Genomic DNA, 17,528 nt, shown 5'->3' on the forward strand with positions numbered 1-17,528 from the left:
CTTCTTTAACTTCCTGTTACTAAACATAAAACTTACACATACTTCCTCTTATAATTGAGATACCTTCTCTCTTCCAAAACCCTCTTCTCCTTTGAAATACTTTTTATCTATCTATCTATCTATCTATCTATCTATCTATCTATTTTAATTTCAAGCACTGTGCTCTATTCAGGAAGAGTTCCTGGACCTGTTTAAAGCCCTTCAATGGCTGTGTTCATAGCATAAAGTGCAGGCTCACTAGTCCAAAAGTGCAAAACCTTCCAAGATCTGGCCCACTGCCGACTATTTAAACCTTATTCCCCACTTCACCCGGAGATACACCATGAGCTGTAAGCCTCTAACCAGGATGAACTACAAGGAATTTACCGAAGGTGCTATGTTCTTAATGGCATACGCTGTTCCCATAGGCTGGAAAACTATTTCCCTCCATCCCAGACTTCTGGCAGAACTCCTACTTAGCCTTCCTGACTGAAAAGTCAATTCCTCTGGGAACCCTTTCAGACATCCCTAAGAATAAGGCGCTGCTTTCATTGTGCGCCAACTTCGCCTCGGACTTTCCAACGCCATACACCATATTCTATCCACTATAATTTGTTTACATATCGATCTCCAATCTAGACAGGTAGAAAGACCCGGGAAGGCAGGGAAGGCATTTTTTTCTCCCTCTTTTCTTCAGCGATCATCCAGCAAACGGTTTACTCTTGACAAATGTTTGTTGCATAAATACTTCCCACCCTTGGGAGGGATTCGAATTATCCGGTTAACGGGTGAGTCCGCAGACTCTCCGCCTGCGTGGCAGGGAGATTTAAACCCCTCAGACTGTGATTGGCTCTAGATGCAGGGGTGTGTCCGCGGCCGCGCGGCCAGGGAAGTGCGCAGGCGCGCGGCTCCGGCGCGCGCAGGCGCTAGGAGGACTCACCCTCGGGTCCGGCCGGGGGGTGTCCGAGCCGCTGCGGCGCGAGAGGAGTGGCCGGAACTGCTTGGTGAGCCTTCAGGAGTGGGGTTGAGGGAGCTAGCCCGGTTGAAGTTTGGGATCAGGTCCCAGGAAGAAGAGTATTATCGTGACGGCTTAAAACTTGGTGTGGCCGGGCTTAAGGGGAGGAGTAGAGGTGCTCTGGCCGGGACTGGGCAGGCCGGGCCCGGAGCAAGGACTCGAGCCACCGGGAAACTACCTTGGGGCCGGCGGAGAAGGGTGGCGGGATGGTGGTTCGTCGGACCCCTCCTAAAAACCAAGCAGAGGAGGGGTGGCGGGATGGTGGTTCGTTGGACCCCTCCTCAGCCTCCACCCCTACAGTGTTCCTGTGATCGGGCTTAATTGACTGTATGGTGACCACAGTGATCAGATAACTCTGAACTAGTTGTGTGAAGGTGTCTAAGGTTCGTGGCGTTGGAGAGTCCATGCTCTCTAGGAAAGTCCATCCTTAACGTCGCGGCTTTACTGTAGACTAACGAAGGATCTGTAAAACACCGAATTTTACAATTCCAGGCTGGAGTTGTTGGTTGCGGGGGTGGGCAGGGGGAGTACCGGAAAGTGCTATTTCAGCTCATCCTTTTTTTCATCATTAGTCACCACAATGTTAGGAAAGGTAGAAGAGGGTAGAGGAAACCGAAAGACATCAAAGTTGGGAAAAGAAGATGAAAAGGGAGTATCATTTTGCCTTTTGCTAGTCATCTCCTTTAGGAAGTAGGGGGACGACTGGCGAGGGATGCTTGGATATTAGCTTCTGACAGCGTTCCCTCAGTCATGTGAAAATAACGTAGCTTCACAGAAGCAGATATTTCAAGAACTGAGAGGAATATTACTCCCTCTGCCCTTATGTCCTTAAGACTGGCTTCAGATATGCCAGTAAAAAGTACAGCAGATAAGACCAAATAGAAATGATTCTCCAGCGTTCTTGCCTAGCCTGGAAAACCACACTTGAAATTCATGGTACATCATTAGCTAGAACACGTTGAGATCTAAACAAACTATTTCATAGTAAGGTTTTTTAAAAATTAATGTTTCTTCCACCATCACAGTTGATGCCTAAGGCATTCTAATGGTTAGTTGTCACTCGTTCCTTTGGCAAGAGGTAACGAGAAAAAACACATTCATATAAATGTTAGCAAATATTAGGAGAAACATCTCTGCTCACATTACCATGCTCCTTTGACAGTAAGTGTGACAGTAAATAGAATAATCATGTAACAGCCTACAGCTCAGATATTTACCGTATTTCTAGGCTTCTTTTTTTTTAAGGTGCTTGTATGTGGATATGTACTAGAAAATTCCTGTTATTCTAGTTCCAGGATAACAAAGTCTTATTGTGCCATTATTTTCTTAACAGTATGGCACTCTTTCCTATAAACAGTAGTATTTCTGTATGCATCTTAGTGTTTGCTTCTTTTACTCTAAATGAGCTTAAGCATAGTAACAGGATAACTAAAGGTCACATCATTTCTAATCATTCAGAACACAACCTTGAACCAAGAAGGAAGCAAATACACAAAAATAATAAATAAAAAAACAGGCCCTGTTGTTCATGGGACAGCTGTATTTCACTCCTCATGAACCCTACCACTATAATAAAATTTGCCTTTTAGAAGATCATCTGTGTTATTTTATTTCATGTTTTTAATAGACTTGTTTTCAGCACTACCCTCTTCCAAAGTGATAATCTGTGAAATCATGGTTTTTATGTATACCTTTTTCTAGTACACATTATAATAAATATGTAACTTCAGTATGTAACTTGTTTACATAACAACTGAAATCATCTCGTGTTCTTGCTCTGCACTCTGGAAAATACTGCTTTGGAACTAACCTACTCATTTTTAAAATAAAGTGAAGATTGGACTAGGCCAGTGGACTTCAAAATTCTGTGAACTCAGTGATGGCATTCACTATTGTGACACAATTCTAGCACACCTACTTACCTGGTTTCACCAGATGAAAGTAGATTAGAATAGCAAAAGGGAAAAAGAGGATGTTTGCTCTTTGACATTTTTGTGAAATCAGCTGCCTTTTTTTTTCTTCTAAATTAAGGTGCTATGTCTTAAAACATTCTGGAAGTTTGTTTTTTGTGTTTGTACTCAGTGTTATTTATATTTTAGCATTTATAATATATGATGTTGCTTGCATTCAAGAGTGCTGAACTTTTTTATTCTAGTGCTATATTTCGTTTCTAGGTCTGTCAATTGAGAAAGGACTAGATGACAAGGACTGGTCTTTTTCTTTGTTGTGGTGAATAGAGACTTGAAACAGATGGATCCAGTGCCTCCAACAACTGGAGGAAGTGGATTATAGAGCCAGGAAACAGCATGTACTGCTCATTTTGTAATATTGGTGGTGGAGGTGGTGTTCCATTTGCACTCAGTTAAATTCACTGACATTTTGGTTTTGATTTCAATTTCATACTTGTATACTTATCAGTATATTTTTTCTGGAATCCCCCCATCCGTCTTGACTTTTGTGAGATGTGTAACTTGGATTTAAATTTATTTGAACAATGCTTTGACAATTGAAATTACCTTTAGATGGCCTTTTGAGACTTCTAAAATAAAATCCAAACTTCTTGGTAGAGTACACAAAGCCCTTCAAAACCTGTCTCCTGTGTCTGCCTTTTAAAGCCACCCTACCCACTCTGTATACACGTAACAGTATATTCTGGCATGACTACGGAGGCCTTACATTGTGACACTTCTTTGATAGTCTAAAATCACAATTTTTTTAGGGTTGATCATGCTTGGATTTTGATTCTCAAATCAAAATCACAAGAGATGTTTAATAATTATGAAAGATTATGATAGCTTCATTGAGCACTATATACCAGTCAAGGTTTAAATGCTTAGCATGAATTAACTCAGTCCTTATAATGCTCAAAATAAACATTATATTCTCATTTAATGAAAAAAACTGAAGCACAGAGAAGTAAATTAGGCAATAGTCAGGATTTTAAAACATGTCTCCAAGTATTGGGCACTTAACCACTACACTCTATTGCCCTTTGTATAAACAAGAATGGCACTCTTCTTCTTTTTTAAGATTTTATTTATTTGAGAGAGCAAGAGCATGAGCAGGGGGAGGGACAGAGTGGAGGGACAAGCAGACTCCCTGCTGAGGACAGAGCCTGCCTGATTGGGGCTTGATCCCAGGACCCTGAGATGATGATATGAGCTAAAGTCAGATGCTTAACCTGCTGAGCCACCCAGGCGCCCTAAGAATGCCACTCTTTTTACCTACTGTGGGGGATATTCTTTTCCAGGGTCCTGAGTGCTTATGTTCTCTATCTCTGGCATCGTATCAGAATATTTGAGAAGCTAACCAGAAAGCTTCTAGGTGAACTTGGAATCAGAGCCAAAATACTTGGATGACTTGGGTAAATATTTCATTCAGGCAAGGTGAATCCTTGCTAATTGTCCCTACCTCACACTTGGTGTCTTCCTTGGCAGATACCATACTTAAGTCTGCCAGATTGTATGTCTCTCCTACTTAGAGAATGAATGCTGCATTCTTGAACCTCTTTCTTAACTCTTATAGAGCATCCCTTTTCTGTTTCCATACCCTTTCTTTTAGACAATGTCGATACAATTGATTATAATCACATATAGATCTACCTTCCTAAGATTATATTCTGGTCACTTAGAGTAGAATTGTGGAAGTTCCAGGGTTGAGCAGGACTTGAAAACTAGGTGTTGGGCTTCAGCAATTAAGTCATAAACAGTACTTCTATAAAGCTGAAATGTAATCTTGATCTTTTTGGTTCCTGATTTTTAGTGGTATTTTCTCAGCAGTATGGTTTCTGTCTGGAATCATGTGCTTCAGTGCTCTTTGAAACAAGATGTTTAATAGATATGATTCAGTGGTGTACTTCTTATATTTGCATAGTTTTTGAGCTTTATAAGAATGGTTAAAATTGGGGACGCCTGGGTGGCTCAGTCGTTAAGCATCTGCCTTCGGCTCAGGTCATGATCCCAGGGTCCTGGGATCGAGTCCCACATCGGGCTCCTTGCTCAGTGAGGAGCCTGCTTCTCCTCCCTCTGCTGCTCCCCCTGCTTGTGCTCTCTCTCTCTCTCTGACAAATAAATAAATAAAAATCGTAAAAAAAAAAAAAAAGAATGGTTAAAATTGTTCCTGTAGAAGGAAGTAGAAAGGAAACACAGGAAGTAAAAGGAGGAAACCAGCCTTGACATAAATAAAGCTCTCATCTGAATGTCTTTAGAAAGAATTAAATCTCCTAACCAGAGCAGGGGCTTTTTGGCGTGACCTAGAGTATTTTGAGTATTTTAGAATACTGTGCACCTGTACTTTTTGTGTGTGTGAACATCCTTCCTTCCTTTTTTTTTTTTTAAGATTTTATTTATTTATTTGAGAGAGAGACCGCAAGAGAGCACACAAGCAAGGGCAGCGGCAGAGGGAGAGGGAGAAGCAGGCTCCCCGCAAGCAGGGAGCCCGATGCAGGGATCAGTCCCAGGACCTCAGGATCATGACCTGAGTTGAAGGCAGACGCTTAACTGACTGAGCCATGCAGGCGCCCCCCATGTGTGAACATTTTTAATGTTTCATATTAAAAATGGGATCTAAGCAAAAAATATATTCCTAAAGAAAAACTAAATTCTTTTACCCCATAAGTGATGGTCCATGTCTGAATTTCTACTTTGTTCTCTGTTATCCTTTCTTCTATTTTTTCCGTTTTTTTCTCCGTTATTCATCTTTAGATACACAGGTGTGAGATGGGGATGACACAAGGCTCACCCTGCTTGAATAAAATATTCACCCCAACCATCCAAAGTATTTTGGCTGTGATTCTAAGTTCACCTAGTAACTTTTTGATTAGCCTCTCAAACAGTCAAATACCACAGACAGAGAACATAAATAACGTGAGCACTGTGCTAAACACTTTACATACATTAATTCATTTCTGAAACAACATTGGGAGGTAGAACTGTTATCCTAATGAACAAGGAAACTGAAACTTGAATAGGTTGAGTAAATTGCCTGGGTATCAGAGCTAGGATGAACTCAGGGTCTGTCTGACCTCGGGGTCTGTGTTATTAACCACTACGTTATGTTCGTTCAACACAATTTATTAAATTATCTCACCTAATCTAAAAGTAGCAAGCTTAGTCACAGGAGAATTGATAATAACTGAAATCATTTTCAGCCCAACTTGGCCTTGACATTGGTTGAGATGGTTTTAGCCTTAAGCTAAGAAGACTTTAGTCTTGTAGAGAGGCAGGATTTGTGTACACAAAACAACTAGAAAACTGAAAAACTGGAAACTATATTTAGAGGCAGGAGAGATGAGTGCTTTATTTTCCATGTCCTAACTACAATGTATCATAAAATACACATTTAAAAAGGAAGGAGGGTAGTTTTCTTTTTTTTTTAATGGTCGTTTTTTGGGTTTTTTTAAAGATTTTATTTATCTATTTAACAGAGAGAGACACAGCAAGAGAGGGAACACAAGCAGGGTGAGTGGGAGAAAGAGAAATAGGCTTCCCGCTGAGCAGGGAGCCGGATACGGGGCTCGATCCCAGGACCCTGGGATCATGACCTGAGCCGAAGGTAGATGCTTAACGACTGAGCCACCCAGGTGCCCCTTGATAGCAGATTCTTGAAAAATGTTTCTGGAATGAATTAAGAGGGATGTATTCTGGGACCAGAATCTTTTTCTGCTAAGCTTTCAGGCTAGGCAGATTGCTGACTCTCCATCCATCAGCATAAGGGAACTCTCAGCTCTTTGGGGGCAGTCACCATAGCTAGATGTCACCACATTCTTTTCTGACAACCTTTGTCTAGTTTTCCTCTTCAGTTGGGTTCTGGTCTGGATGCCCTTCTAAGACCACAGGCCTCTGCAAACAACTGCCTTTTCTTCAGTTACCATCAGGTCTGTTCCAGGAAGGACCACCGCCCTCCCGCAGAAAAGATTACGTATTATGGAAAGAGCCTAAGAGCCAGAAGTGCTGCTTTTTATTCTCTTAGTATAAAAAAGTTGGACTAGATGATCTCTGAGGTTTCTTTTCAGAGACTATTCTCTGAGATAAGAATTGAGCAGACACTTTGTTCCCAGATAACTGATTGATTAAGCAGAAATTTCTTCAGGCTAGTAGTTTCCAAGTCATGTTCCATGGAACCTTGGTTCCTTGGGATTAATAAAAATGTTCTTTGAAGGAAAGATTTTATGGTCATCTCTATTTGACTGGGATAGCCAAAATTAAACAGATTTCTTCACTGCTTCAGGACTTCTGATTTCCAGCCAAGAATTTAATTAGCCAGCCAGCCTATAATACAAGGGCAAATAAGAAAAATAGGAGATGGGGAGGTATAAGAGCTAAATATCTTCATTGTAGAAAGTTCATGAATGATACCCAAAATTGGAAAATATCAAGAAACAACACTATAAGCATATGATTTAGGGATTTGAGGTTAAACACTGAACAACTAACACTTTTGAAAATTTTGCCTCTGGGCTCCTGGAAGCAGGAATTGGTTTGGGGCACAAGGGAGGGCAGGGGAATTGCTATTTATTACTGTTGTAGAACTATTTGACATCTCAAACTATGTGTATATATACATAGTTTGTATATGTGTGTGTGTATGTGTATATATACATAGTGTATATATACACAAACTGTGTGTATATATACATAGTTTGTATATGTGTGACCTGAGCCGAAGGTAGATGCTTATATATACACACACATATATATACACACATATATATTTTTGATTAAAATTAAATATGGAAGAATATAAAGTCTTCAAAATAATTTTAAATGGCTGAATAACATTCCATCATGTAGTTGTACCATAATTATTCAGTCAAATCCCATCATTGGTTATTTAGATTGCTTCAGTTTTTTTTAACATTATAAATAATACTGGGAGCAATGTATTTTTGTCTGTATCTGTGATTTTCTTCCGGATTTCTGAAAGAAAAAGTCAAAGAGTAGGAATAATTTAAAATTTTCTTGTATCTATTACATCATCTCTTGAAAGTTTTTTTTTTTTTTTTAAGATTTTATTTATTCATTTGACAGAGAGAAAGCAGGAGAGCACAGGCAGGGAGAGCAGCAGAGAGAGAGGGAGAAGCAGGCCCCCTGCTGAGCAGGGAGCCCAATGTGGGGCTCCATCCCAGGACCCTGGGATCATTACCTGAGCCGAAGACAGTTGCTTAACCAACTGAGCCCACCCAGGCGCTGCAGAGTTTTGGTTTTTAAAAATCAGCATTTTACTTTCCTAAACACTGGTTAAGAAAACTTTAATTTTATAGGAGTGGGAATTGAAATACCCACAGACTGTCCTGAATGCTAAAAAAAATACTGTTTATATCACTGTTTCTTGTGTCATTTGGAGTTTGCAACATTTTTTATCTTTTAGAGTTTTTCATCAAAAGCTTATAGTTATTGCATAAATTTGCTGTTAATGAAGTTATAGAGTAACAGAGTATTCTGAAACTTATCTACAAAACCAGTGTATGGATTTTTTTTAAGATTTATTAATTAAAAAAAGGATTTATTAATTAAAAATTTTTAAAGTCCTGGTCTTTGAGTTCTTTCTTTTTCCCCCCAAAATTTTATTTATTTATTTTAGAGAGAGGGCCAGCGTGCGAGTCGGGGGAGGGGCAGAGGGAGAAAATCTTTAAGCAGATTCCCCAATGAGCCTGGAGCTGCAGGCAGGGCTGGATCTCACCAACCATGAGATCATGACCTGAGCTGAAACCAAGAGCTGCATGCTCAACCGATTGTGACTGCGCCACCCACCCGCGCCCAACCAGTCTATGTTTATAACTTTTTGGGAGTGTGGTAAGGAGTTGGGTTAAATAGGTGATGGAGATTGAGGAGTGCTTTTGTCGTGATGAGCACCTGGTGATTTATGGTGATTTATGGAAGTATTGAATCACTGTATTGTACACCTGAAACTGTATTGTATACCTGAAACGTATGTTAGCTAACTGGAATTAAAATAAAAACTTAGGGGCGCCTGGGTGGTTCAGTTGGTTAAGCGACTGCCTTTGGCTCAGGTCATGATCCTGGAGTCCCAGGATCGAGTCCCACATTGGGCTCCCTGCTCAGCAGGGAGCCCGCTTCTCCCTCTGACCCTCCTCCCTCTCATGCTCTCTCTCTATCATTCTCTCTCTCTCTCAATAATAAATAAATAAAAATCTTTTTAAAAAAATAAATAAAATAAAAACTTAAAAAAAAAGTCCTTTTAAAGAAAATTTAGAAAAATACATTATTGTGTAAGACAAATAAAAATCGTCTGTAAAATTTTTTTTTTAAAGATTTTATTTATTTATTTGAGAGAAAGAATGAGAGAGAGAGCACATGAGAGGGGGGAGGGTCAGAGGGAGAAGCAGACTCCCTGCCGAGCAGGGAGCCCGACGCGGGGACTCGATCCAGGGACTCCAGGATCATGACCTGAGCTGAAGGCAGTTGCTTAACCAACTGAGCCACCCAGGCGCCCCGTCTGTAAAATTTTTTAAAACGTTTTCATTCCATCTCATTTAAGCTGGGTGGACATTTACATTTTTGGCCTTTAGTTTTTAAACTATACATATTTTTTAATGTGGCATTAAGATTTATTGCTGGAAAATAGTAGTGTATAACCTTTATAATGACCATTTTAAGCTCTAAAAACAGTTCAGCATTTTCAGATATACTAACATAAGAGTTATGACCTTGATGTTGCCTTATTTAGGTTTTACTTTCTCTTGCACTAGTTATTAATAATAGCCAGAAGTTCCAGTTAAAAGAATTTTTTTCTCTCATTGTGAGAAAGAAAATTGGACTCTTCCATTTTAAAGATATGGAATGGCACGTTTTCAGAATCCAAACACAGACTGTACTTGTATCTTAATAAAGAAGTACATCCGGTTTATTTCTTAATGTGGTTGTTCTATCCTGTTTTCCAACCACCATTTTTCTTTTTGGAGAAGAAAGGAGGGGATCCATTGAATATAAAGTACAAGTTTTATATTTCAGTGGTGCCTACTCTATAGCTACTATCATTTATTTTAACTAAATCTATCATTTTATACTGTGGCAGAAATTGTTTGGCATAGGAAAAGCTACAAAATTAATGTTTTCCTTCTCATCTTCCTTTTCATTCTTACTCATACTGTTTTCCTTAACTGTTTTCTTCTTTTAAATATTCTTTCTCCATCCTTAAGTCATTTTTTTCAATTTTTATTTATTTATTTATTTATTTATATATTTTTTAAAAGATTTTATTTATTTATTTGAGAGAGAGACTGAGAGAGAGCACATGAGAGGGGGGAGGGTCAGAGGGAGAAGCAGACTCCCTGCCGAGCAGGGAGCCCGATGCGGGACTCGATCCAGGGACTCCAGGATCATGACCTGAGCCGAAGGCAGTCGCTTAACCAACTGAGCCACCCAGGCGCCCGATTTTTTTTCAATTTTTAGAAATTGAGAAATAATTCACATAATGTAAAGTTTGCCATTTAAAGTATACAATTTGGTGGCTTTGGGTATATTCATAAGGCTGTGCAGCCATCACTACTAATTCCAGAACATTTCCATCACCCCCAAAACAATCCCTATATCTATTGGTAGTCAGTCCCGTCCCCACTTTTCCCCATCCTCTGGCAGTCACTAATCTACTTTTTGTCTCTATGGATTTACCTATTCTGGGCATTTCACATAAACGACATCAAACAATATGGGGTCTTTTGTGTCTGGTTTTGTTCAATTAGAATAATGCTTCCAAGCCTCAAACATGTTGTAGCATGTAGCATTCCTTTTTATGGCTGAATGATATTCCATTATATGGACATTTGGGCATTTGGTGTTTTCTGCTTTTTGGCTGTTAGCAATAATGCTGCTTTAAACATTTGTGTACAAGTTTTTATGTGGACCTATGTTTTCATTTCTCTCTAATGTACGTAGGAATAGCATTGCTGGGTCACATGTAGTAATTCACTGCTTAACCTGTTGAAGCCTAAGTTGTTCTTGTCCTACATTGTTAAATAGTATGTTTTTCCTCCGTTAGGTACCAGAATTATAACAGGGGTAGGATATCATCAATTAGTACTTGGCTATACATTAAAAAACAAAACAAAACAGGGTGCCTGGGTGGCTCAGTCGGTTGGGCGTTTGCCTTCGGCTCGGGTCGTGATCCCAGGGTGCTGGGATCGAGTCCCACAGCAGGTTCCTTGCTCTGGAGGGGAGCCTGTTTCTCCCTCTCCCTCTGCCTGCCGCTTCCCCTGCTTGTATGCTCGCTTGCTCTCTTTCTGTCAAATAAATAAAAATCCTAACAAAACAAAACAAAACCAAAAAAACAACTTTCACCTAAAACAGTGGTTTTCAACCTTGGTTACTCATTGGAGTCATCTGGGAAGGTTTAAAATCAACTGGCTCTCACCCCCAGAGTTTCTGATTTAATTAGTCCGGGGTGCAGCTTGGCCCTCCAGGTGATTATGTGTAGCCAAGACTGGGAACCACTGTTCTAACTCTGACTGGAGTTAGACTTGCTACTTGAAAAGGGGAAGGCAGGAACTTCATATATATACTTTTCTTGGCAAAGCTGCTATACATTTGAATGACTTGATAATGTGTCTTTCTTTTCTTCTCTTGTTAATGTATGTAATAGTGATTGAAAGCACATACTCTGGATCAGTCTACCTAGGTTTGAACCTGGCTCTACTATATGACCTTGCGAATGTTGCTTAACCTCACTGTTCCTTAGTTCCTACATCTGTAAAATGTGGAATTAAATAGTGTTTGTTATGGTCTGAATGTTTGTGTCTTCCTACCAAAATTCCTATGTTGAAATCCTAATTCCTGGTGTGATGGTATTACGTGGAACCTTTGGGAGGTGCTTAAGGTATGAAGGTGGAGTCCTCATGGAAGTGATTAGTGCCTTATAAAAGAGGCTCCAGAGAACTCCCTAGCCCCTTCCACCATATAAGGCATCAGTTTTGCACCAGAAAGAGGGCCCTGATGAGAAGGTGACCAATGCTGGCTCCTTGAGCTCAGACTTCTGCCTCCAGAAATGCGACAAATAAATTTCTGTTGTTAATAAGCTACCAAGTCTATGTTTTTTTGTTATAGCAGCTGGACAGACTAAGAGAGTGTTTTAAGGATTAAATGAATGAGTGTGTGTGTGTATGTGTACGTTTTTAATTTCTTAGAATAGTGTCTTGCATGGGGGTGCCCGGGTGGCTCAGTTGCTTAAGTGTCCAACTCTTTTTTTTTTTTTTAAAGATTTTGTTTATTCATTTGACAGAGAGAGAGAGACAGCGAGAGAGGGAACACGAGCAGGGGGAGTGGGAGAGGGAGAAGCAGGCTTCCCGCTGAGCAGGGAGCCCAATGCGGGGCTTGATCCCAGGACCCTGGGATTAGGACCTGAGCCGAAGGCAGATGCTTAACAACTGAGCCACCCAGGCGCCCCAAGCATCCGACTCTTGATTTTGATTTTTGATCTTGATTTGGCTCAGGTCATGATCTCAGGGTTGTGAGATCGAGCCCCGCTTTGGACTCTGCGCTGGTTGTGGAGCCTGCTTAAGATAGTCTCTCTCCGGGCGCCTGGGTGGCTCAGTTGGTTAAGCGACTGCCTTCGGCTCAGGTCATGATCCTGGAGTCCCAGGATCGAGTCCTGCATCGGGCTCCCTGCTCGGCAGGGAGTCTGCTTCTCCCTCTGACCCTCCTCCCTCTCATGCTCTCTGTCTCTCATTCTCTCTCTCTCAAATAAATAAATAAAATCTTTAAAAAAAAAAAATAGTCTCTCTCCATCTCCCTCTGCCGCGCTGCACCCCCCCATGCACACACACACACACTCTCTCTCTCAAATAAATAAATCTTTAAAAAAATAGTGCCTTCCGTGTATAGTGCTTTGTAAGTATTAACTTGTAGTTGTTCCTGTGATTCTTCTCAATCCCTTACTCATTATTTAGACTTACAAAATGGTGAGTAACGACTATTAAAAAGTTACTTGCCATTTTAAAGAACTGTCATATATGTTGAATTCTTTCAAAATAAAAAGTTGAGAAAGTAGCATGATGACACTTTCCTGTATTATTCACCAGCTTCAACAGTCATGGCCAGTCTTGTTTCCTCTGTACTCCCACCCTGGCTCAGATCCCAGGACTGTGGGATCCTGACCTGAGCTGAAGGCAGACGCTTAACTGAGCCACCCAGGCGCCCCTAAGCTATCATATCACCTCTGAATTATTTTAAAGCACGTCATACAGGTTACCTTTTAAATGGCTTCTAATTTCATTCATTTTCTTAGAATCCCTGAGGAGGTTGATTATTGGTAGGAAGGTTAGAGAAAGAGAATATACTGAAGGTGAAGGGCCATGACAGGAGATTGGTTGTATTCCAGGACTGAGTTGTAAATTCTCTATTCCAGCTAAGTTCTCTGCTTCTTTGTGGGGCCCTCTTTTATCCACCTCTTAGTATTTTGCCATGAAAGCATTAAGAACTTATTCAGAACTCATTAGAACCTATTTCTGCCATCTACTGTGAATGAAGTAAGGTCCCAGCCAAACTTTAGCAAGGGCCTTTGCTCTAACCATCTGTTAGCAGGATGTTTAGGGACCAATTGTTCTGTATTATTTCCATACCTTTGTGGTTTGGAAAGGTGATCATCTGTTAATGCATGAAAATGTTTCTACAAATTTATATTTACTGTGACTATGTGCCAACAGAAGATTTCTCTCAAGAGAGGCCAAGAATTCATAATTATGCTTATGAAATGGGGTCTAAAATTAATTCCTTGTCTTTGTTTTCTCCAATCTTATAAATTGGCTTTCTTGGTTTTCATGAGCTATCATATATTTTTAAAGGCTTTATTTATTTATTTGAGAGGGAGTGGGAGCGAGGGAGCAAGAGGGAGCACAAGCTGGGGGGGGTGGGGAATGGGGAATGGGCAGGGGGAGAGAGAGAAGCAGGCCCCCCCACCCCCCGCCCCGAGCAGGGAGCCCTACTCAGGGTTCGGATCCCAGGACTGTGGGATCCTGACCTGAGCTGAAGGCAGATGCTTTACTGAGCCACCCAGGTGCCCCTAAGCTATCATATTTTATGATGAAAATAAATGTATGAATTTTAAAAGTAGTATAACTACATTGCAAACTATTTGGTAAATTGGGAGAAGAAGTAAAATCACTCTTAATTCTACCACCATAGCTATTGGTTATATTTTAATGATTCCCTTCTAGATTTTTTTCTACCCATATTTTTTATAGCAAGTATTTGACTATTTTTAAGTCTTACTTTGTTCACTTCATATACTGACCTTCGCCATTTTGTGTGGTTTTGTATTTGCTCAGCCTTAGCCAGGGGGAAAAAAAACACATTTTGGGGCAGTCTTTAATTTTTTTAGACATGCAAAGCTATATATATATATATATATTTGTCTAGATTAAAGTACCTATCAACCGGAAATGGTTTGATTTAAACCTGTTTAATATCTGTCTTGACATGGGCAGACTCATGGCTGGCATGAAAATAGGTCAGATGTGTAGCTCACACAGTATTATCAACTCTAATATTTAAATTTAGCCTTACAGATGGAACAATTAATATTTAGTATCATTTACATTAATGTCACATATACTTAACATTGTTGTTTTGCTTTTCTTTTGCCTATTTCTTTCTGCTTCCCTAATAATATTAAAATAATGGCTGACACTAGAATATTAGCCATGTATCGGGCACTAATAACAAGCACTTTGTATGGATCATCTTTTTTTAATCCTCACAAAAAGGGCCTGTTATCTCTATTTTACAAATGTAGAAACTGAGTCTTAGTGGATTTAGCTAACTCCCCTGAGGTCAGACAACCAATACATTTTGGGGTCAGAATTTGAATGCTGGAGTTCCTGCTAATGACCCCTATGCTAGCCTGCTATGAACAGAAATTTGCACTTGCTGTCAGTACACTGATTACTATGAAAGTCCAACCAAAATATATCAAGGAGAGTCACAAATTTTTATCCTACAGTAATAAACTATATGGGTGTAATTTGTAGAGCATTTTAGGATTAGGATTAATTTTTAAAATTAGGATTAATTTTAAGAGAAGGAATAAGTCATGAAGCTAACTTAGTAGAATATTTTAATGCAAAATCTTTGCTTTCCAGTATAAAATGAATTATTTTATAAAATCACTCCTATGTTGGTCTAGCAGGACACTGGAATTGGTGGTGATTTAAAGTGCTGTTTCTTTTATTCCTTACATATCTTCATTTTTATCAGTGAAGACATGGATCTCCTGTTGATTCAGTTCCAAGACCTTTTTCTTTGTATTCCTTCTTCCTAGTAGTATTAGTTTCATTTTCTAAATTTAGATAATTTCAGATTCTACAAGATATTCTTTTTTTTTTTTTTGCTTAGTTGCCTAGGAAAGCAATTTCTTTTTGTATTTTTTGTTCATTTAAGTAATCTCTATACCCAACATAGGACTTGAACTCACAACCCCAAGATCAAGAGTTGCATGCTGTACGGGCTGAGCAAGCCAGCTGCCCCTAAATAATTTCAGATTCTAAATTATTTTAAAACAGCTGGAAAAAAAATAAAACAGCTGAAAACCATGATTACTCTTGTCTGTGTAGTTCTTCCTTTAATTATTTTTTTAAGATTTTATTTTTAAGTAATCTCTACACCCAGTGTGGGACTTGAACTCACAACCCTGAGATCTAGAGTCCATTGCTCTACTAACTGAACCAGCCAGGTGCCCCAATTCTTCCTTTAATTTAACTGTCTTTGAATCTTTTGAAGAGTTTTTATGGTTTTATTATAGAAGGCATCTTAGGGGGACACCTGGGTGGCTCAGTTCGTTAAGCGTCTGCCTTCGGCTCAGGTCATGATCCCAGGGTCCTGGGATTGAGTCCCGCATTGGGCTCCTTGCTCAGTGGGGAGCCTGCTGCTCCCCCTGCTTGTGCTTTCTCTCTCTCTCTCGGACAAATAAATAAATCTTAAAAAACAAAAATCTTTAAAAAGAAAAAAGGCATCTCAGGGGCACGTCAGCTTGTCAGCTCAGTTGCTTAAGTGTCTGACTTCTTTTTTTTAAAGATTTTATTTATTTGACAGAGACACAGCAAGAGATGGAACACAATCAGGGGGAGTGGGAGAGGGAGAAGCAGGCTTCCCGCGGAGCATGGAGCCCAATGCGGGGCTTGATCCCAGGACCCTGGGATCATGACCTGAGTTGAAGGCAGACGCTTAACAACTGAGCCACCCAGGTACCCCATAAGCGTTTGACTCTTGATTTTGGCTCTGGTCATGATCTCAGGGTTGTGAGATTGAGCCCGACATTGGGCTCCATGCTCAGCGGGGAGTCTGCTTGAGATTCTCTCTCCCTCTCCCTCTGCCCCTCCTCCCCCAAATAAATAAATAAATCTTAAAAAAAAAAGGCATCTTAAATTTTGAAATGAGCTGTCAGGTAGGGTGCTTAGTCTATTTTCCAATATTCAGCAGTTCTCGTCATCTGATATTTGTTAAGGGAAGATGCATCCAACAGTTAAGACTAGTTGCTAAACCATGAGCTATCTTTGGTTTCAGAATATCCAAACTTGATAATAAATCTGCTCTTTACTGACTCAGTCACCTTGGGCAAATTACTTACTGGACCCTTAGTTCCCCCATCTATAAACTGGTATAATAAAGATAATGATGTATATAAGTACTTAGTAGGGTATATGACACATAGTAGGTACTCATTGAATATTTCTTCTTCCCCACTCCCCCCAAAGTTTATAACAAGAAATTAAGGTAAACTTGGAGTCTTCTAGAAAGCCCAAATGAACCATAGTAAGGAAGATATGTTGTAAAAGCATTGGGAAAAATCTTGCAGTTACCTCTCAAAGGGAGCATATACTGTTCTCACAATTAACATGGTATATTAGATTCTGGGAGCATTGAAAGAATGACACAGATATTTAATCTATTAGGTTATATCTAAGAACAGTAAGTTAATGGGATATTTGCGTCAAATGACATTTTGTTTTCCTTCCCCTGTCCCACCTCTAATTCTCTTTACTACAACATTCTGGATAGCCTTTCCCTGACTTTATAAGAATAACTTCTGGAGAAAATAATAAATATGAGTAAAGCTAGCTAATTCTAGGTTGCACCCTGCCCGACACTTCTGAACAGTTTTGTAAAGGCTAATAACAGCCTGGGGAGTATTGTTAGCTTTGTCCTTCCCCCTTAGAGTTCTGCTTTGTCTCTCTTGCTCCCATTTACTGTAACCATGTGTTCAACACCCTCCAGAATCCAGAGTAGAGGTCTTAGGCAGCTGTTTCTGATGTCAGCTTGTCAGGTATGTGAGAACTTTACAGTCTGTTTCTTGTCTTGTGCCATCTGCTCAAGAGAGAAAAAAGGAAGTACTAGGCAGCACTTTGAGTTCACCAGTGGGTGTGTCCCTCGAAATGAGCCCATGGCCATGCCAGGACTGATTCTTCATATACACCTCCCAGCTGTATCTGCCTTCTTTTCTTTTCTTTTCTTTCTTTCTCTTTCTCTTTCCTTCCTTCTTTCCTTCCTTCCTTCCTTCCTTCCTTCCTTCCTTCCTTCCTTCCTTC

General features: G+C 40.0%; 1 protein-coding gene across 1 annotated transcript in view; it reads left to right on the forward strand.

Moving 5' to 3' along the window:
* Positions 1–907: 907 nt before the first annotated feature.
* SNAP23 (synaptosome associated protein 23) overlaps positions 908–17,528 on the forward strand; it is a 36,528-nt gene continuing 19,907 nt past the window's right edge. Inside the window, exon 1 of the mRNA XM_021695355.1 lies at positions 908–983. The gene's annotated coding sequence lies outside the window, so the exon portion shown is untranslated. The remainder of the gene's footprint in view (positions 984–17,528) is intronic.

Source organism: Neomonachus schauinslandi, chromosome 9 (assembly GCF_002201575.2).
Source record: "Neomonachus schauinslandi chromosome 9, ASM220157v2, whole genome shotgun sequence".
NCBI classification, from domain to species: Eukaryota; Metazoa; Chordata; class Mammalia; order Carnivora; family Phocidae; genus Neomonachus; species Neomonachus schauinslandi.